This window comes from Danio rerio, chromosome 25 (genome assembly GCF_049306965.1).
Source record: "Danio rerio strain Tuebingen ecotype United States chromosome 25, GRCz12tu, whole genome shotgun sequence".
NCBI lineage: Eukaryota > Metazoa > Chordata > Actinopteri > Cypriniformes > Danionidae > Danio > Danio rerio.
In genome coordinates, this window is record NC_133200.1 from 487,501 (window position 1) to 510,000 (window position 22,500).

The window sequence follows — 22,500 nt, forward strand, 5'->3', positions numbered from 1 at the left end:
TGCTGAGTGACGCATCATTTGACGCTTTGATCTTCAGGAATGAAAACAGGTGAGACGGAGGATCCGACAGGTGTGAGTTCTTTACACTGATACACACTCAAACAGTGTCCAGGACAATCCCACACTGTCAAAAACACCCTAATTTAGCACTTTTACCTGTTTGTGTTTCATGTTTTAATGTTTCCTACTTTATGTGCATTATGGGGTCTTATTCTTTCCTTAAACATCTTTTAACCATGAAAAGTTTCTATAAAGTGACTTTCATTGTCATGTGTAATAGTGTGCAGTGCTGGATTGGGTGTGTTGGTTGTAATAAACTGCAGCACATTTTCTGTTATTGTACACACTTATTCCTCTAGATTTGATCTCTTATACGTTATTTTATAATTCTAAATGACTAAAATGTCACTAAAATAACTTTGTTAAACCGTAGAGTTGAATTTTCAACATCTCAAGTGGACAGAGCAGAGATCCACTTCTCATAATGCAATTCACAACCACAAAATGAAGTGAGTTTTTCCTTAAAACAAGCTCAATAATCTGCCAATAGGGTAATTAATTTAGATTTTGCTTTTAAATAACAGTATTTCTTTACCTCATTGGCAGATTATTTAGCTTGCTTGCAGAAAAAAAAACTCTTGGTAAGAATGAATTCATTTTATTTTTATTTCACTGTGTGAATTTAGGCTCCAGGACAAACCCAAACCTTTATGAGTTTCTTCATTCTGTGGAACACAAAAGAAGATATTTCGAAGAATGTTGGAACCCTGTAACCTTCCATAGTAAAAAAAACTAATAGAATGGAAGTCAATGGTTACAGGTTTTCAGCTTTCTTCAAAATATCTCCTTTTCAGCACAAAGATGTAAATTCTGTCATCATTTACTGTCCATACTTGATCAAAACCTGAGTCTCTTTCTTCTGTTAAAAAACAAAAGACTATATTTTGAGGAATGTTTAAAACTGGTAACCATCGACTTCCATAGTAGTCATTGGTTACCAGTTTTCAGCATACTTCAAATTATCTTCTTTAACAGAAGTAAGAAACTCTTAAATGTTTGGAAACTCTTGAGGGAGAATGAACAGTGAGTAAATTATTTTTTTGGGGTGAACCACTCTTTAAGTTAAAAATATGGAAAACTCTGCAGTTCAAAGCAAATTAAAGTGAGAGTTTACTCAAAAATGTAAATGTCTACATTATTTACTCATTCATCACGATAAAAAGATCATTTGAAGAATGCAGAAAACCGGTAACCATTGACTTTAATGAGAATGAGCACTGTGCTGTAGCCCACAGATCACACTATTGTGTTTCTTTTCTTTTTCATTCTTTTATAACCTGTTTTAACACATTTTAATTTGTTTAAAATCATTTTTATTATTGTCTTATACTTGTCTCTTTTATTCCTGTTTGTGTAAAGCACTTTGAATTGCCACTGTGCATGAAATGTGTTATAGAAATAATACATAAACCTGCCTTGCCTATTTGTTTTTCCTACAATGGAAATCAATGGTTAGCGATTTTCAACATTCTTCAAAATATCTTCTTTAGTGTTCAACAGAAGATGGAAACTCATAGATGTTTGAGACGAGTGACAGATGAGTAAATGATCACAGAACCTTCATTTCTGTGTGAACTGTGCCTTTAGTTCTTCCTCTCGGTGGTGTAAACTCCATCAGGATCTGATATTTTGAGGAAGTTGCTGACACAGGAAAAGCGGCAACACCCTTATTACCAAACTCCTTAAGTATGCTAATTTCTGCTTTAGATGCCATCAGCATCACTTCCTGAGGCTCAGATCTAATCAACATCCAGAGCAGAAACACACGGCACTAATACTCTGTGTTTCTGGGCCAAATCGAGATGCTTTTAAAAGCATTCATTCATTTTCTTTTCAGCTTAGTCCCTTTATTAATCAAGGGTCGCCACAGCGGAATGAACCGCAAACTTATCCAGCATATGTTTTACACAGCGGATGCCCTTCCAGCTGCAACACTTCAATGGGAAACATCCATTCATTCTTACACACACACTCATACACTACAGACAATTTAGCCTACCCAGTTCCCCTATAGCGCATTTGTCTGTGGGGGAAACCGGAGCACCTGAAGGAAACCCATGCCAACACAGGGAGAACATGCAAACTCCACACAGAAACACCAACTGACTCAGCCGAGGCTCGAACCAGCGACCTTCTTGCTGTGAGGTGATTGTGCTACCCCCTGTCACACAGTAACGCCCTGCTTTTAATCTATGTTTAAATGAAAATAATTTGATCATGGAAACTCCTGTCTCAATTACTCTTAATGTCTGTTTTCTGGAAAGCATTGTAAAATGGATGATATACTTTTCCCCTCTTATTTTTCGAGGGAATGTATGGAAGAAAAACAGCTAAACTATAAGCTTTGTGGGGTTTTTTAAATAGCAAAAATCACTAAACTAAGACAAAAACACGTGTCTTATTGATCTTGATGGTCAACAAATAATACTTTAAACTAAAGCCACAATAATACTGATATGATATAACATGCACATGCAAGTTTTTAAACAGTATAAATAAATAATAATACAATTATAATAAATAAATAATAATAATATAATAATAAATAATTAAATAAATAAAAAAATAATAATAAAATATATAGCCCCAATCAAACAATTTAGCAATTTTGTTCAAAAGTTTTCAGGGCACCACACCCTCAATATGACATGCAGGAATACATTTAATCCAATAATACACGGCGCCTAGACTGCAGCTCTGCACAGGACGTTTGACCAGAGGAGGAACGGTGGAGCCCAACTGAGCCTGGTTTCTCTCCAGGTTTCTCTCCTTCACTTTGGTCAATTGGTGATGTTTGTTCCTCCACTGTCGCCACTGGCTTGCTTAGTTTGGGACCTGTGGAGCTGTGCATGGATGGATTTGCTCTTCAGTGTTTGGACTCTCAGCAGTGAATATTAAACCACACTGAACTGAACTGAACTTCAGCTCTGTACACTGGACTGAGACAGCTTCAGTTTACTACAACTTCTGTGTTCAGCTGCGTCCACACAACCTACACTGTAAAAGGTCTATAGAAACAAAGATGAATTGAATTTATTTTGCTTAAAAGTTTTCACCCCCCTTAAACTGACATGCTATAATGCATTTACAGTGCTCAAAAGTTTTCACCCCTCTGAAAAATGACATGCAATAATGCACTTCAGGATTAAAATACATAACCCAATCAACCGATTTAGCAATTTCATCCCCAAATTGACATGCAATAACATATTTATTTAGTTTAAAAGTTTCCACACCCCTTTGAAAACTGACATCCATAATGCATATATTTATCTTGAAAATCCCCCCCTCAAAGAAGAGACATGCAATGATGTATTTACTTTTGCTTAAAGAGTATACCTTCATAATCAAAATATGTAAACCCAAATAATCAATTCAGCAATTTTGCTTTTAAACTTTTCAGCCTCCCAAAACTGACATGCAATAACACATTTATTCTGCTTAAAAGTTTTCACCCCCCTAAAACTGTCATTGAATATATTTTTGCTCAAAAGTTTTCACCCCTGCAAATGACATGCAATAGTACAATTATTTTGCTTACTGGTTTTCACCCACCCAAAACCGACATGCAATAATGAAGTTTGCTTAAAAGTTTTCACCCCCTCTCAAAATAACGGACATGCAATTATACATTTATCTTAAGTCCACCCTAAAAAGTGACATGCAACACATTTATTCTGCTTAAAAGTTTTCACCCCCCTAAAACAGTCATTGAATATATTTTGTTCAAAAGTTTTCACCCCCCACACTGACATGCAAGAATAAATTTATTTTGCTGACATGCAATGCACTGACATGTGATGCATTTTGCTTAAGTTTTCACTCCCCCCAAAAAGAAACTGACATGCAATAATACATTTATTAATCTTAAAATCCCCCCTCCCAAAAAAAGAGGCATGCAATAATGCATTTACTTTGCTTAAAGTATAATTTCTTAATTAATATATGTAACCCCAAATATCCAATTTAGAAATTTAGCTTAAAAGTTTTCACCCCCCGAAAACTGACTGACATGCAATAATGCATTTATTCCGCTTAAAAGTGGACTTCCTGAGTCTCCAGATCTAATCACCGTCCCCAGCAGAAAGCCAGCGCATTAATGTTTCATCAGAAATAAACAGCTATTTTCCGAGTGAGTGGCTGCGAGTGAATGGCAGGGCAGTTCCTGTGTGCTGTGGCCCTGAAAACGCCCTGCAGCCCGAGTGTTTAACAGCCCGCGCTCGCTCGTGTACAGCTGCTTGTTAACATGACTTTGGAGGTCTGAGATGCATATCTGTGTGCTCCACCCGCGGGACGCCTGAATGGGGCTCTGCGGGGGGCGGGTTTGGGTGGAGAGGACCCCAGGTGATCACACAAGGCTAAGTGCTGGACACTCATATGCTAATGGACCCTCAGAATAGCGAAGAGTTCCTTTATCCAGACTGCGTGGGTGTAAATGCATGTTAAGCGCCTTTATTTCTACATTAGATCCTGCATAACGCGACTGATCAAAATCATACCACTGATAAACTCAATGCAAAGCTGATGGAGTCATTAGCACGTGTGTCCTGAGGATACAGCGGGTCGAGACCCAGACAATTACACCTTCCTCAACGGCTCATTTCCACAAGTTTACTTCAGAGGAGACATGAGAGTGAAACGTTCTCACAGAAACACCACTGTAAATAAGAGATTAGTTGACTTTACTTTAAAAAAGTGAGTAGACCCGATGGTTTTAAAGTGATTATCTGACTTGTGAAGTGATCTGTTGACCACTTTTTTGTGAAAGTGAGTAAACCTGTTAATGGTAAAGTCAATGGTTGACTTCTGAAGCGACTGCTTGACTGCTTTTTGAATATGTGAGTAAAACTTTTAAAAGCGATTAAATGACCTTACTTTAAAAAGCGAGTAAACCCAGTGCTTATAAAGCAATTACTTCACTTCTAAGGTGATTAGTGGACTTTTAAAGAGATTAGTGGATATTCATTTTTAATAAGAGAGTCGAAGCGATTAGTTGAATTTTAAAGTGATCAGTTAAGTAAAAATTGAGTAAGCCCATTGGTTTAAAGCAATCAATTGACTTTTAAAAACTTTTAGATTTTTTCCAATGTAAAACTATTGGGTGACTTTTAAAGCATTTGGTTAAACTTTAAAAACAATTGGTTGACTTTTAAAGGTGATTGGTCGACTTTTAAAGATGATGATTGGTCAACTTTTAAAAGGGATTGGTTGACTTTTAAAGGTGATTGGTCGACATTTAAAGGTGATTGGTTACATTTTAAAGGTGATTTGGTTGACTTTTAAGGGTGTTTGGTTTACTTAAAAACAACTGGTTGACTTTCAAGGTGATTGGTTGACTTTTAAAACAATTGGTTGACTTTTAAAGGTGATTGGTCGACTTTTAAAGATGATGGTTGGTCAACTTTTAAAGGTGATTGGTCGACTTTTAAAGCTGATTGGTCGAATTTTAAAGATGATTGGTCGACATTTAAAGGTGATTGGTCAACATTTAAAGGTGATTGTTGAATTTTAAAGGTGATTGGTTGAATTTTAAAGGTGATTGGTTGAATTTTAAAGGTGTTTGGTTTACTTAAAAACAATTGGTTGACCTTTAAAGGTGATTTGGTTGACTTTTAAGGGTGTTTGGTTTACTTAAAAACAATTGGTTGACCTTTAAAGGTGATTGGTTGACTTTTAAAACAATTGGTTGACTTTCAGGGTGATTGGTTGAATTTTAAAGGTGATTGGTTGATTTTTAAAGGTGTTTGGTTGACTTGATAGGTTAAGTTTCAACATGTTTGGTTGACTTTTAAAACTATTGATTATCATTTAAAGTGATTGGTTGACTTTCAGAAAGTGTTTGGTTGTCTTTTAAAGCATTTGGTTAAATTTAAAAACAATTGCTTAACTTTTAAAGGGGATTGGTTGAATGTTTAAGCTATTGGTTGACTTTTAAACATGACTGATTGTGTTTAAAATTGATTGGTTAAGTTTCAAAGTGTTTGGCTGACTTTAAAAACAATTGGTTGACTTTTAAAGGTGATTGGTTGAATTTTAAAGGTGATTTGGTTGACTTTTAAGGGTGTTTGGTTTACTTAAAAACAATTGGTTGACTTTTAAAAACAATTGGTTGACTTTAAAAGTGCTTGGTTGAGTTTTAAAACAATTAGTTGAATTTTAAAGGTATTGGCTGTATGTAGGTATCGACTTTTAAATTGATAGGTAGATTGATAAGTTTAAACTTGCTTGGTTGACTTTTAAAACCATTGTTTTGCATTTAAAGTGATTGGTTGACTTTCAGAAAGTGTTTGGTTGTCTTTTAAAGCATTTGGTTTACTTTTAAAACAATTGGTTGAATTTTAAAGCTATTGGTTGGCTTTTTAAGGTGATTGTTTGACTTTTAAATTGATTGGTTAAGTTTCAAAGTGTTTGGCTAACTTTAAAAACAATTGGTTGACTTTAAAAGCGATTGGTCAACCTTTAAAACCAATGGTTGGCTTTTAAAGTGTTGGGTTGTCTTGAAACAATTGTTTGACTTTTAAAGCTATTGGTTGTCTTTGATTTAGGAGCAATAAATTAACTCAGTTTTTCAAACACTTAGTTGACTTATTATTTTTTTAGAGAATAAACCCACTGCTTTTAAAACAAGTAGTTGACTTTAAAAGTGCTTAATTGACTTTTAAAGCATTTAGTTGATTTTTAGAGTGATTAATTTGCTTTTTTAATGATTAATTGACTTTACTCAAAAAACTGATGAAAATAATTAGGTTATGAAACCGTGATCTGAATTCTAATTCACAATCCGTTTACTCACTTTTTCTACAAGTAAAGTAACTACAGTGCTCGTGTTAATGGAGTTAAACCAGATTCAGTCCACAGTTCGGCCAAAACCCTCAGGATTTGAGAGACAGTAAATGTGACTGTTTTGAACATCTGACTGACAAATGCAGCAATAATGACACTCACTGTAATGATGTGGTTAATGGCATGATTATGAGTAGTGTGTAAAAACAAGCCTTGATTAGGGCCAGTAAATGTGGAAATGTTCATTCTGCTGGATGCATTAGTCAGGATGTGTTTGATTTGGCTGGTGCAGATCTGTGTGTCAGTGCTGGATTCTGTCTTTGGGTTTAATGTTAAGAACAGCACTACTGGCAGACGATGAGAACGAACCCTGCACATGAGGAGTTTCCCTCCAAAACCTCCGTCCAACAAATACACACGTTTGTGATGTCACCTCCAAAAACATTCAGATACAAAAAGCATCTTTGAATCTTCTCAAACAAACAAGAACACCAAGGAAAAACTTCACATAAGAGAGACTTAATGAGTGTGTCGATGCCAAACAGTGCTCCTCATAGAGTCTTTTAATAGCGTATTGATCATAGAAATGATTATTAGTGTCGGTTTTCTGGAATGCACTGTAAAAATTAAAGATTTATTAATTTATTTTTTCCATGGAAGTACTCTAAAAAGTCAGGACACGTTTGAATATACGGAAGAAATATTGCTAAACTAAAAGCATTTTTTTTATTGTTAAAACTGAGACCAATAAAACTAAGACAAACCAAGTCATAAAGTAAAGCCACAATAATACTGATATTTTATTAATTAACATGCAGAAAAAACAATTTTAAAGAGGAGAATTTGAGTATTTCAGTATAAAAGGAGTAAACTATGAAGCCCCAATAAACCAATATTTCCTAAAAGTTTTCACCCCCCAAAAACTTCTATGCAATGCATTTGTTGCTTAACGTTTTCACCCCCCCCCCAAAAAAAACATGCAATGAATTTAAGCTGCTTAAAGGTTTTTACCCACCAAAACTAACATGCAATAATGCAATTATGTTGCCTAAAAATTATCTAGTAATGACTGTTGCTTAAAAGAGCCCCACCCCAAGAAAATTTTTTACATGCAATGTATTTATGTTGTTTAAAAGCTTTCAGTCCCCCCCCACCCACTCTAAAACTAACATGCAATAATGCATTTATTTTACTTAAAGCCCCCCCAAACCTAACATGCAGTAATGCATGTTGCTTAAAAGACCCCCCACCACCAAAACTAACATGCAATAATGCAATTATGTTGCCTAAAAGTTTTCACCCCCATCAAAAAAAGTCACATGCAATGCAATTATGTTGCCTAAGTTTTCATCCCCCCCCCCAAAAAAACCCAAACATGCAATGTTTTTGTTGCTTAAAAGTTTTCACCCCCACCAACTTCACAACTAACATTCAATATTGCATTTATGTTATCTTAATGTTTTCACCCCACCTCAAAAAAACGAACATGCAATTTATGTTGCTTAAAAGTTTTCACCCCCCCCCCCCAAACTAACATGCAATAATGCATTTATTCTGCTTAAAGCCCCTCCCCCCCATTAAACAAGCATACAATAAAATGTTGCTTAAAACTTTTTACCCCCCCCACAATAGCATTCAATAATGTTTTTATGTTGCTTGAAAGTTTTCACCCCCCCCCAAACTAACATGCTATAATGCATGTTGCTTAAGACGCCCCCCAAAACAAAAAAAACTAACATGCAATGTATTTATGTTGCTTAAAAGCTTTCAGCCCCCCCAACCCTGAAACTAACATAGAATAATGTATTTAAGTTGCTTAAAAGTTTAACCCCCCCCCACCAAATTAACATGCAATGCATTTATGTTGCTTAAAAGTTTTCACACACCCCCCCCCCCCAAATTTAACATGCAATAATGTATTTATGTTGCTTAACCCCCCCACCACCCGAAAAAAACTAACATGCAATAATGTATGTTGCTTCAAAGTTTTCACCCCCCCCCCCCCCAAAACTAACATGCAATAAATAATTTATTCTGCTTAAAAGTTTTCACCCACCAAAACTGACATGCAATAATGCATTTGTGTTGCTTAAAAGTTTTCACCCCCTAAAACTGATGAGCAAAAACACACTTAAGGACATTTGTCCAGCAAAAACACTCCTGATCTGTGAGTTTCTAATAAAGGTTTATCATGAAAACAATTAAAGAACCTAATAAACGTTTGACCCACAGTGAAATATGAGAGAGCACTGGATGTCTGAAACAGGAAGGACGGCAGTGTCGACTCATTTCAGAGCATTTGGACGATCCTCCCAAACTTTTGGCCAAACTTTGAAGAGCTCCAGTGTTTTTCTAGGACCAAATGGTTTGTCTTTTCCCAACAGACTGAAGGCATTAGCGAGAGACCACCTGCGCTCTGACCCGCCGGAGACACGTCACGAAATAAAAACCTTTACCTCGCTCTATCATTTATATCATGGGGTTTACTGTAATACTTTTACATTACTTACAGAAACAAGATTAACGGCATCATGAGAAAATTGCAATCTTGAAAGTACTTTGTTTTTACATTTTACATCTTTTATTATTAAATAAGACCTTCAATCAATAGTTTTATAAAGTCTGTTGTACTGGATTAATATTTATTTGCATATTTCTACATTCTTAATCAAACGTTTGCCATGAAGCTCTGAACAAAATGAGAACTTTGATTGCTGATTGAATTGACAGAAATGATCATATATAGTGATAACTATCATTATTATCAGGACATGAGATAGAACTCCTAACTCTGAAAGTCTGATATTTCCCACAACACACCTCTTTCTCTTCCAGCACACTCTTTAAAACTAACAATCAGCCCCAGTTTTCAGACATTTATAAAAGCTTCCCAATATAACTTCAAAAAGTAGGACGTGACACAGCAGAATATAGGACACACGTGCACTCAGAGCCCCAGAGGAGAGACTTTCAATATAATGAAGCATTCTCTTAAAAATCAGCTCAAACACTGACCTCACCTCAGTCAGAAGCGTCTGCGAGCAGTATTCAGGGCTGAAAGAGTGTTCTCCGCGATCCTACATGTCCTCAGAGGGAGCCTGTAAATCAGATGTAAATCCACATCATGTTGTGCTGCTCAGGATGTTTACAGTGGAGTGAAGGAGCAGAACTGATGCCTCAAACTTTACTGCGGTATTCTGGAGCCACTCCTCTGAAGCAGAGAGCTCCAGACCCTCTAAACCAAACCCCCTTCACACACACACACACACACACACACACACACACACACACACACACACACACACACACACGCTCCTCAGGTTACTGCAGCCACCAGGACACACGGAACCAATATCAAACACAAGAAAACAAGAGTAAAACTTCAGCTAATTCACACTGTTCACTACTGGCTTATTATCTGCCTATGTTCAATATATTAAAGTATAAAGTCATATAAAGTTTGATTTTATTATACATCTCTAAACATTGACATGCAATAAAATATTTAACAAACTTTTTAAACTAATAACTAACATGCAATAATGCATTTATTCTGCTTAAAGCCCCGCCCCCCAAACTAACTAATTGCAATAAAATATTTGTTGCTTAAAAGTTTTCAGCCCCTAACTATCATGCAATAATCCATTTATTCTGCTCAAAAGTTCGCATCCCCAAACTAACATGCAGTAATCCATTTATTTTGCTTAAGTTTTCACCCCCGTCCCCCAAACAGACATGCAATAATGCATTAATTCTGCTTAAAGACACCCCCCCCATTAAACAAACATGCCATAAAATGTTGCTTAAAACTTTTTACCCCCTCCAAAATACCATTCAAGCATGTTTTTATTCTGATTAAAAGTTTTCACCCCCCCCCCTCCAAAAAAAACTGATATGCAATATATTTATTCAGCTTAAAGGTTCCCCCCTAACCAAACTCACATGCAATAAAATGTTGCTTACCCCCCCCCCAAAATAAATAAATAAATAAATAAATAAAATAAAAACTAACATGCAAAAATGTATTTATTCTGCTTAAAAGTTTTCACCCCTTCCTTAAACACTGATATGCAATATATTTATTCTGCTTAAAGCCCCCCCCCCCCACTTCCCCCAACAAACTAACAAGCAATAAAATGTTGCTTATAAGTTTTTTACCCCCAAACTATCATACAATTAAGTTAATTCTGCTTAAAAATTTTCAATAATATTTCCATTATTTCATGCAATAATATATTTATGTTGGTTAAAAGTTTTCACCCCCTAACTACCGGGCAACATTCTATTTATTCTGCTTAAGTTTTCACTGATATGCACTAATATATTTATTCTGCTTAAAAGTTTCCCCCGCCCCACTCAACATGCAATACATTTATTTTGCTAACTAACATCGAATATCAAAATTCTAACCAAAACTCAACGTCTCAAAGCATTCTTTAATCTCAATTCAAGCGTCTTCAGATATTAGAACTGGAAATCAAGACAACAAGATAAAAACTACAGATTAAGATAATACACAATATTACAACATGTATTCACAACCGACATCATCTGAGACTTTCAGTTTTGTATATTGAGAATAAACTGACGTGAGTGTAACTGTTTAGAAAGCATTCATAATTTTACAGCGAATTAGGATGATGTTGTTGGCCAGTACATCTGCATGAAACACAAAAACACACTGAATGCATTAAAGCACAGATGAAAACAACAGAGAAAGAAGCAGATGAAAACAACAGCGCTTTGTGGACACCAGTCTAACAGTACTGAGCCTCAGAAACTCAATAATTAACTGTAAAATAACACCATAAAGTCTTCACTGTATAAACTCAATTCATCCCTGTTTAAAAGACGAACTTTGTCATTTGTGGTGCTCAAATGCTTTAAATTCACTTGAAATCTCAGTCACAGGCCTTAAAATACATTCATACAGGAATTCTCCTTCGGTCTTTATTTCAGGGGTCACCACAGCGGAATGAACCGCCAAATATTCCAGCACATCTTTTACACAGCGAATGTCATTCCAGCCAGTAATGGGCAACACCCATACACACTCATTGACACACACACACACACACACTACAGCCAATGTGTATGGACTGTGGGGGAAACCGGAGCACCCCGAGGAAACCCACGCCAACACGAGGAGAACATGCAAACTCCACACAGAAACACCAACTGACCCAGCCGGGACTCGAACCAGTGACCTTCTTGCTTTGAGGTGACAGTACTACCCACTGAGCTGTAAAAATACATCAAAATATATCCAGATAAATAAGCCTTTACACTATTAGATCAGGTTCCCCAGTTGACACTGCAGATCCTGTGATGCGACTATTGTTTCCGATACTGATGCTGAAAGCATATATTAAACAACCCTACTGAAAAAGCCTGCGCAGATCAGGGCTGCAGATTAAAGCAGGGTACAACACTGATGTAAGGATATAAACTAAAGTTAGCCGGAGTTTTTCTGGCCAATGCAGATTGAGTCAAGCGCAGTGTTTTCCAGACCGCTACAGCTCAAAGACTCCACATGGTTTCTCACAGTGTTTGACATGCTAATCAATAAGGCCGTCCGTATTAGAGCCAATCCACTTCTGCTGTTGGTGTCCTGCAGCATGCACACTGTGCCATCTTACACTGATCTTTGCTTATGTTTTGGGACGTCTGGTGACCAAAATCCAACGTAATTTAGACCGATTTAGCTGACGTTTATATTTGGTTTGCTTATGTTGTGGCATCAACTGAACAAAAATCCAACGTCAGGCTAATGTCACAACGTGATGTCCATAAAGTGTCAAAAAACTCAAATCTGTAGACGCTGATGTTTTTTGTCGGTTCTATGTTGTGTTATTAACTAACCATGATACAACGTCAAACTAACATTAATGTTTGTAGTTGGTTCTCCAACACACACACACACACACACACACACACACACACTGAAATCCTGCACACTGATGAGGAGCACCCAAACATTCAGAGTGTGTGATGATGATCGTAGAATAGATCAGAGGACTGAAGTTTAACAGATCTGCTTTATTGTAGAGTATCAGTGAAGGAGGGTCAAGCTCATAACAGTAAGCCAACAGGAGGAAATCAAGACGTTCTGCAGAGCCCGAGGGAAGCGATGATGTTCATGAGCTCAGAGTTGTTGTTTTGTAGGTGAAATGTTTGAGGTAAACAGTACAGACCACCCTGAGCTGAAGGGTCCAGTTTCATCTTCATTCAGGGCCGCAGCGGATGCAGCACAAACGCTGAGCTTTATTTGTTTAAACAGCAGGAGAGTCTCACCTTTAGCACATTCCAGAGGAAATTAAGGACTAATAATTTATCGAGCCGATCCGGAGATTTCTGAGGTCAGATGAATGTAGCACAGTTTAAGCAATCTCATTTCATGATAATGATGTACAGTTGAAGACTCAATTAGAGGCAGTGGCATGCAGAAATGCTTTTATACAGGATGCATAAAAAGCATGTATAAAAATGCAGATATAAATGCATGAAAAAAAATGCATGTAAAAATTCTATTATACTCATGTGTAAAAAAAATGAACTTAAAAAGCACATTTAAAATCGCATGGAGAAATTGCATGTGTAAAAAGCATGGAAAAATGCATGTAATAATCCATTTATAAAAATGTATGCAAAATATGCAAGTACAAAATGCACATAAAAATGTATGTAAAAATTATATTATTCTGTATGTATAAAAAGTTAAAATAAATAAAACACTAAAGTATAAAAAATGCATGTAAAAGCATATTAAAAAACATAAAATGCATGTAAAAATTGCATGAATAACAATGCATGGAAGAAATGCATGTAATAATCCATGTTTAAAAATGCATGTAAAAATGCATGTAGAAAACATATGTAAAAAACTGCATATAAAAAATGCAGATAAACAAAATATAGATAAAAATGCATGTAAAACATATGAATAAAAATGCATGTATAAAAATGTATGTAATTATTATCTATTATACTGCATGTATAATAAATGATAAAATAAATAAGAACATTGAAGTATATAAAATGCATGTAAAATCGCAGGAATAAAAATGCATGTAAAGAAATGGAACAGAAAAAAATAAAAGCATTGAAAAATACATGGTAAAAAGCATAGAAAATGCATGGAAAAATGCATATATAAAAATTTAAGGAACAAAAATTATGTTCCATTAAACATAAAAACTTGAACACTGATGTAAAAAATATGCATGTAAAAAAGCACATAAAAACGCATGTAAAAAAAAAACTGTTTAAAAATGCATGTAAAAATTGTAACTATATCTAAAAGCATTTATTATAAAGATTTATATTTATTTTAAAATAAATAAAAACACTCCATTTGTGTTTGGCTAACAAAAAAGTCAAATACACCGAGGATGAGGGTAAATAAATGTGGTGGTTTTCATTTTTGGGTGAACTAAAACCAAAAATTTCATTCATTCAATCATTTTCTTTTTGGCTTGGTCCCTTTATTATTATTAAAAGGTCACCACAGCGGAATGAACCGCCAATCTTAAAACCAAAAATCTGATCTAAAAATATATATAAAGCCAGTATCAGGTCCCGACCTTTATTACACTCAGCTTTTTTACAGCTGCGGTGGCTCTGAATGAAAGGGCTGGTAACGGGACAGTGCTCGTGAAGGTTTTTAGAGGACAACACCATTGTTGTGTTCAAGGCCACAGAGGAGCAAACACAGCAGGACTCGACTGAAGCGCAGCCTTTTGTGTTGCGGAAACAAAGAAGAAGAGTTTGGAGAGTCTGTTTTAGCGGCTCGGTGAGAGATAAACAAACCTGGAGAATCACTGACAGGCTTTCATGCATCTGGAGCACTAAAAACTGCAGTTAATACTGACAAAATACTGTGCTTTTACTTAGAGCTTTTGTCTTGTTTCTAGTCTAAATCTCTACAAAATCTTAAATCAAGAATTATTTTCTGGACAAGCAAAAACTACTGTCTGGTGTTAAGAACAAATAAGTGAAATCTTTTTATTATTTTGCCTTAAAACAAGCAAAATAATCTGCTTAAAATAAAATAAAAAATAACAAAACAAAAATAAAATATTCAATAAAAAAACACAAAAAATAATAAATAAATAATTACATTAAATGAAAACTGATTTTATTCTAGCCAAGTTAAAGGAAGTCCATTTAAATAAAAAAAACTGAATAACACAAAACTAAATAAATAAAACTAAAATAAAATGAAATAAAAAATTTAACTAAACAATCAAATTAAAACTGCTTTTATGTATTTATTTTTTAGAAAATACTGTGGGGAAAGAATAAACATTTACCAGGAGGGCTAATAATTATGCAATCAACTGCATCTTAAAAGAAAGCATAAGAAACAGGTCCTGTAAAGCTGCTCAGACGGCAGAGGTGAATGAGTGTCCTGTGTCAGATCTCAGGTCAGATGTGAATGAAGTCATTTGTACAAGAGCCAAAAATAGCAGCGATTTCCCAAAAAGCCTGGAGAAGAGCAGTTCACATGAGCGCTGTATCTGTGCTGGAGTTCAGGGCGCCACTAATAACACACCAACCAAACATAGCTTTTATAATTGCAATACAATTCACACTGAAACAACATAAAACCCCCTACAATAACATACAAACCTGTAACACATCCGGTTCACAATGCCAATGTCACATATTGATTGACAGATAATTATGAAAAGAATCCAAACGCTTCTGATGGTGTTTTTAAATCTCTTCTTAAAGCTCATTTGTTTTCCTTTTCAGCTGTTTGTCTTATATATTGCTATTGAAAGCGTTATTAGATTAAATCAACTAAATGCGGTCAGATTGTATTGTTCCGATTAATTGCTGAAGCTTTTATTATAATACGCAGATTTATTGACCTGACAATAAAATTAAAATGCAAAAGCATTACTGCAAAAGTGCATGCTTATTATCACTATATACTGAAATTCAGCACGTCTTATCAATATTGTGCATCTTTATTATCACAATATATTCAATTATTGAATATCTGCAGAAAAAAATCTATATTGTGCATTTATTATCACCATATATTGAGTTATTGAATATTGTGCATTTATTATCACCATATATTGAGTTACTGAATATTGTGCATGTTCATTATCACCATATATTGAGTTACTGAATATTGTGCATTTATTATCACCATATATTGAGTTATTGAATATTGTGCATGTTCATCATCATCATATATTGAGTTATTGAATATTGTGCATGTTCATCATCATCATATATTGAGTTATTGAATATTGTGCATGTTCATTATCACCATATATTGAGTTATTGAATATTGTGCATGTTCATCATCATCATATATTGAGTTATTGAATATTGTGCATGTTCATCATCATCATATATTGAGTTATTGAATATTGTGCATGGTCATTATCACCATATATTGAGTTATTGAATATTGTGCATGTTCATCATCATCATATATTGAGTTATTGAATATTGTGCATGCTCATTATCATCATATATTGAATATTGTGCATGCTCGTTATTACCATATATTGAGTTATTAAATATTGTACATGTTCATTATCACTATATATTGAGTTATTAAATATTGTACATGTTCATTATCACTATATATTGAGTTATTGAATATTGTGCATGTTCATGATCACCATATATTGAGTTATTGAATATATCAGCACATGTCTAGCATCATCAGACTGGCTCTGCTGTACGAGACGCTGCTGTTTAGCTCTAGTTTCAGAGTTCAGGGTTACAGAAGTATATATAAGCAATATAAAACAGCACAAGTCACACATCCCTGACCTAGGATCCTTTCTGAGCACACGAGGGGTCGTAAATCTGGCCCCTGCGGCCCCTCATGGTCACAGAGATGCAAACAGCACCAAACACCTGGCCAAAGCTCCCGCTGTAAAACTGAAGGGCCGGCGTGTCCAAACACACTCTGCTGAAAACACTATTAGCTTTTGACTTTATTATTATTATATGCTTTAACATGAGGGCACTCGCAGGGCTCGGGCCCCAAAGGACTGACCCATATTTGACAGCGTACTAAATTCAGGCTCTTAATGTGGGACAATTATCACTGTGGCTGGGTTGGAGTTTGCTAAACCTGCATGGCTCAAATAGTTCGTTAAATAAATGGGTTTACATAAATTATATTATGCTTCAAAAATCTGCCGGACATTTGCCGGACACGAAGCAATTTAAACACAATTAATTATTACAATAACAAAAACAGGGTAATAATATAATAGATATTCACAAAACATTATATTACCATGGGAAATGTTCAAAAATAAACTACTTAAAATTATAAAATGTAAAAAAAAAAAAAAATCATTAAAATTCCAAAGCATCATATTGACTAGTGCATTAATTAAAAAATATCAATATTATGATGCATGTAAAAAATATATATTAATATGATGCATACATACAAACATTAACACTATGATGCATGTAAAAATATTATGATGCATTTAAAAACCATTAATATCGTGATGAATGTAAAAATACTATGATGCACGTAAAACAAACATTACTATGATGCATTAAAAATATTATTACTATGATGCATGTAAAAAATAATAGGTAATAATATGCATGCTAAAAACATTCATTCTATAAAATTAAATGTAAACATTTTCAAAAATACTACGATGCATGTAAAAAATTATTATGATGCATGTAAAAACATGATATAAAAACATGATACGTGTAAAAATATTACGACACATGTACAATAATCCCATTATTACTATGATGCATGTAAAACATTAAAATTGATGGATTTAGAAAAATATTAACACTATGATGCTTGTAAAACATTAATATCCTGTTACATGTAACAACATTACTATGATACATGTAAAAAATAATAATATGTAATAAATACCATGCATGTTAAAAAACATTATATTCCTTCTTTTTTTTTTTTTTTTGGCTTAGTCCCTTTATTAATCAGGGGTCGCCTCAGTGGAATGAACCGCTAACTTATCCAGCACATGTTTTATGCAGCAGATGCCCTTCCAGCTGCAACCCAGTACTGGGATACACCCATACACTCTTGCATTCACACACATACACCACAGCATGTAAAAACATTATTACCACGCATGAAAAAACAATGAAAGTAAAAAATGAATATTATGATGCATGTACAAAAATCATATTGATACTCTGATGCATGTAAAAAACATGAATACTGATGCATTCAGAAAAAATTAACACTATGATCATCTACAGAACAAACCATCATTATACAATAACTTGCCTAATTACCCTAACCTGCCTAGTCACCCTAATTACCCTAGTGAGCCTTCAAATGTCACTTTAAGCTGTATAGAAGTGTCTTGAAGAATATCTAGTCTAATATTTAGTGTCATCATAGCAAAGAGAAAATAAATCAGTTATAAGAGAGGATTTATTAAAACTATTATGATTAGAAATGTGCTGAAAAAATAAATAGGGCGGCTAATAATTTAGGGGGTTTAATAATTCTGACTTCAACTGTATGTACAAAAAATACAATGATGTATGTAAAATACTATGATGCATTTAAAAAAGTATTATGATGCATCTACAAAAATCTCATCAAAACTCTGATGCCTGTAAAAAACATGAATACAGATGCATTTAAGAATAATATTATGAAGCATGTAAAAAATACTATGAAGCATGTAAAATAATACAATGATGCATGTACAAAAATCACATTAATACTATGATGCATGTAAAATAATACAATGATGCATGTACAAAAATCACATTAATACTATGATGCATGTAAAATAATACAATGATGCATGTACAAAAATCACATTAATACTATGACGCATGTAAAAACATGCTGATCCATTTAAGAAAAAAATTAACACTATGATGCATGGAAAAGATTGATATTATGATACATGTAAAAACATTACTATGATGCATGTAAAAAATACTAATATGTAGGGATGTAACGGTATCAGAATTTCACGGTACGGTAATACCTCGGTATGAATGTCACGGTACGGTATTTATTGAATCATTTACAGGAAAAAAAAAACTTTTGAAAATACTCCAAAAAAGTGCCAAAAGTGTCAATGACATACAAATTAGTCATCTATCTGTAAGCTTTGAAACAGGAACTTCAATTTTAATAACAAAAAATTATTAAACCATGTAAAAAAATAAAGTTTCAATTTAGTATTGTTGAAAACTCATCACATTCAACATTTAATCACTCACTTAGATAGAGATGGGTTTAAAGGAAAATTATCATATAACTATAATCTGGTAAAAGCTGGTATCTCTGGGTATTTACAATGTCCCCTGCAACAGAAAAAAACCCCTCTCATTTGGGACTGAGGTTTCTGGGACAAGAGAGATATGACTTGGTCCATGTTGACAGCAGTGGGTAACGTTGTGCATTGTCTTTCCCCCACTTGAGAGGACAAACCATGAGTGAGATAGATAGAGGTCTCTTTGCGGTACAAGTCAATGTCTGCATCAATCTGAACAGTGTGCTGTGTTTCTGCAGTCCCCATGACTGTTATTAGTCGTATTCCCCAACTTGCAGGCACGTGCACACATAGGGCTCAACCTGTGCAGTGCACATGCCCTTTTTAGTCTTGGATAGAAAATGCCCTTCCAAAACGATCAAAAGTGCCCCCGCGACGCGACACAACCTCCGTCCAGTCCAGCCCTTCAGTAGGCGCGCGACAACACCTCTCTTAAGTATGCGCGCTCAACCCCCCCTCGGCGCTTTACAATACGCGCGCCACAACACAGCTGATCAGAACGCGCGCGACAGCACCGCTATTCAGCACGCGCGCGGCGACAACACCCGCTTTAGGTTCGATCATTTCCATCTTTTTTTTCATCTCCGCTACTAGCAGCACACTCCATTTCCGCATTACTGGATCTGTAGCGACAACAGACCGCAAAGGATTATGGCCACGCCGGGGCTGATGGGAAATGAAGTTTCAGCTACCTCCCGTTCGCTTCATTCGCCTGAGCAAATTTTCTCAGAAGACCTATAGTTTTACCGAGTCATGCGACTTCGGTAATATCGAAAAAATTTAATATTGCGGTATGACGGTATTTACAATACCGTTACATCCCTACTAATATGTAATACTATGCATGTTAAAAAAGTAACTATATGATGCATGTAAAAATACATCATAACTATGCATGAAAAAACATAATGCATGTAAAAATGAATAATATGAAGCATGTAAAAATACTATGATGCATGTACAAATCTCACATTAATACTATGATAAATATAAACACCTTGATGTATTGAGAAAGATTAATATTATGAAACATGTAAAAACAACATTACTATGATGCATGCAAAAAAGACGCATGTAAAAATACTATAATGCATGTGAAAAACATTATTATTATTATGATTCATCTACAAAAATCCCATTAATAGTTTGATGCAAAAAAACATTATTTTTATGCATGTAAAAAAATCCTATTGCTATGATGCATGTAAAAAACAAATACTGATGCATTTAAAAAATATTAACACTATGATGCATGGAAAAACATTAATACTATAATACATGAAATATTAATATGTAATACTATACATGTTAAAAAAACATGAACTATATTATGCATGTAAAATACATCATTACTATGCATGAAAAAACATGATGCATGTAAAAAAATAATATTATAAAGCATGTAAAATAATACTATGATGCATGTACAAAAATCACATTAATACTATGACGCATGTAAAAACATGCTGATCCATTTAAGAAAAAATTAACAATATGATGCATGGAAAAGATTGATATTATGATACATGTAAAAATACTAATATGTAATACTATGCATGTTAAAAAAGTAACTATATGATGCATGTAAAAATACATCATAACTATGCACGAAAAAACATAATGCATGTAAAAAACATTATTATTATTATGATTCATCTACAAAAATCACATTAATAGTTTAATGCAAAAAAAAAACATTATTTATATGCATGTAAAAAAATTCCCATTGCTATGATGCATGTAAATAACAAATACTAATGCATTTAAAAAATATTAACACTATGATGCATGGAAAAACATTAATACTATAATACATGAAATATTAATATGTAATACTATACATGTTAAAAAACATGAACTATATTATGCATGTAAAATACATCATTACTATGCATGAAAAAACATGATGCATGTAAAAAAAAATATTATAAAGCATGTAAAATAATACAATGATGCATGTACAAAAATCACATTAATACTATGACGCAAGTAAAAACAAGAAAATATTAACACTATGATGCATGGAAAAAGATGAATATTATCATACATGTAAAAACAACATTACTATGATGCATGTAAAAAAATACTAATATGTAATACTATGCATATTAAAAAAAGCATTAATTATATGATGCATGTAATAAACATCACTATTATGATGCATGTAAATAAATACTATTGCTATGACGCATGTAAAAATATAAACACTATGATGCATTTAAAAATATAATTCTGTCATGCATGTTAAAATACTATTATGATGCATGTAGAAATCACATTAATACCATGATTCATGTAAAAAATATTAGCACTATGCATTTATAAAAAACGAACACTCTGATGCATTTAAAAAATACGATGATGCAAAAACAGTTCATTAATAAATATGCAATTAAAAACCCCAAACAAATATATGCATGAATTAGCTCAAACTCCTCTACAATTCTGAACCCCATGGTCAATAATTCAGCTCATCTGCATTGATCTCCATCACATTATTCCTCTGTAAAGGCTCCGTATCTCTGTGGTCTGCGGTGTTGTGTATTGTCTGCATGTTTCCCAGCATGCACTGGGGGTTCAGAGCGCTGCAATGGCCCTGAGTTTGGCTGCTATTTATGAGGTCTCAGAGCCATTGTTTGAGATAGAGCTCAGTCGTGTTCACCGCTCATCATAAAGAGGCTGCTGTGCTTTAATGACCCGTTATCTCAACACAAGAGCAGCCGTAAACCACAATAAAACACTCTGATCCTACTGTAAAACGCAGAGCGAGAGGTCAGAGATCACACACACACACACACACACTGTTTACTGCAGATCTGTGCACTAGATCACGATCAATCAATGAACATGATGGAAATATCCGCTGTCAACACTTGACTCTGAGTTTATTGCTAGTCAAGACTGATGAAAATATGAATATATATGTATATGTATAATATGAATGAATATTAAAGATGGTCTGTTTTGTAAAATACGTCTCCGCTGTGTCTAGAGAATGTGTGTGTGTGTGTGTGTGTGTGTGTGTGTGTGTGTGTGTGTGTGTGTGTGTGTGTGTGTGTGAGAGAGTTTGACCTGAGAGTAACACACAGATCCTGATTGTGGTATTTTAGTGACTGTCACTTTAAATGCAAATGAGAATATGCTCTTTTTCAGAAGAGGGTGGGGCTACAAACACTAACGCGCGCACACACACACACACACACACACACACACACACAGACACACTCAAGCACAGGCTTACACACTGGTCTTTAGCGTTGACAGTTTACTGACAGAGTTTCACAGGTTGTGTGTGTGTGTGTGTGTGTGTGTGTGTGTGTGTGTGTGTGTGTGTGTGTGTGTGTGTGTGTGTGTGTGTGTGCGTGTGTGTGTG

General features: G+C 34.5%; 1 protein-coding gene across 5 annotated transcripts in view; it reads right to left on the minus strand.

The window, feature by feature from the left end:
* The window catches only part of prickle1a (prickle homolog 1a), a 54,430-nt gene that overhangs the window by 24,155 nt on the left and 7,775 nt on the right, over positions 1–22,500 (minus strand). The window contains exon 2 of one of the 5 annotated variants that reach the window (XM_073941831.1): positions 9,864–9,941. The exons of 1 other annotated variant lie outside the window; for it this stretch is intronic. The gene's annotated coding sequence lies outside the window, so the exon portion shown is untranslated. 5 annotated transcript variants of the gene reach the window in all.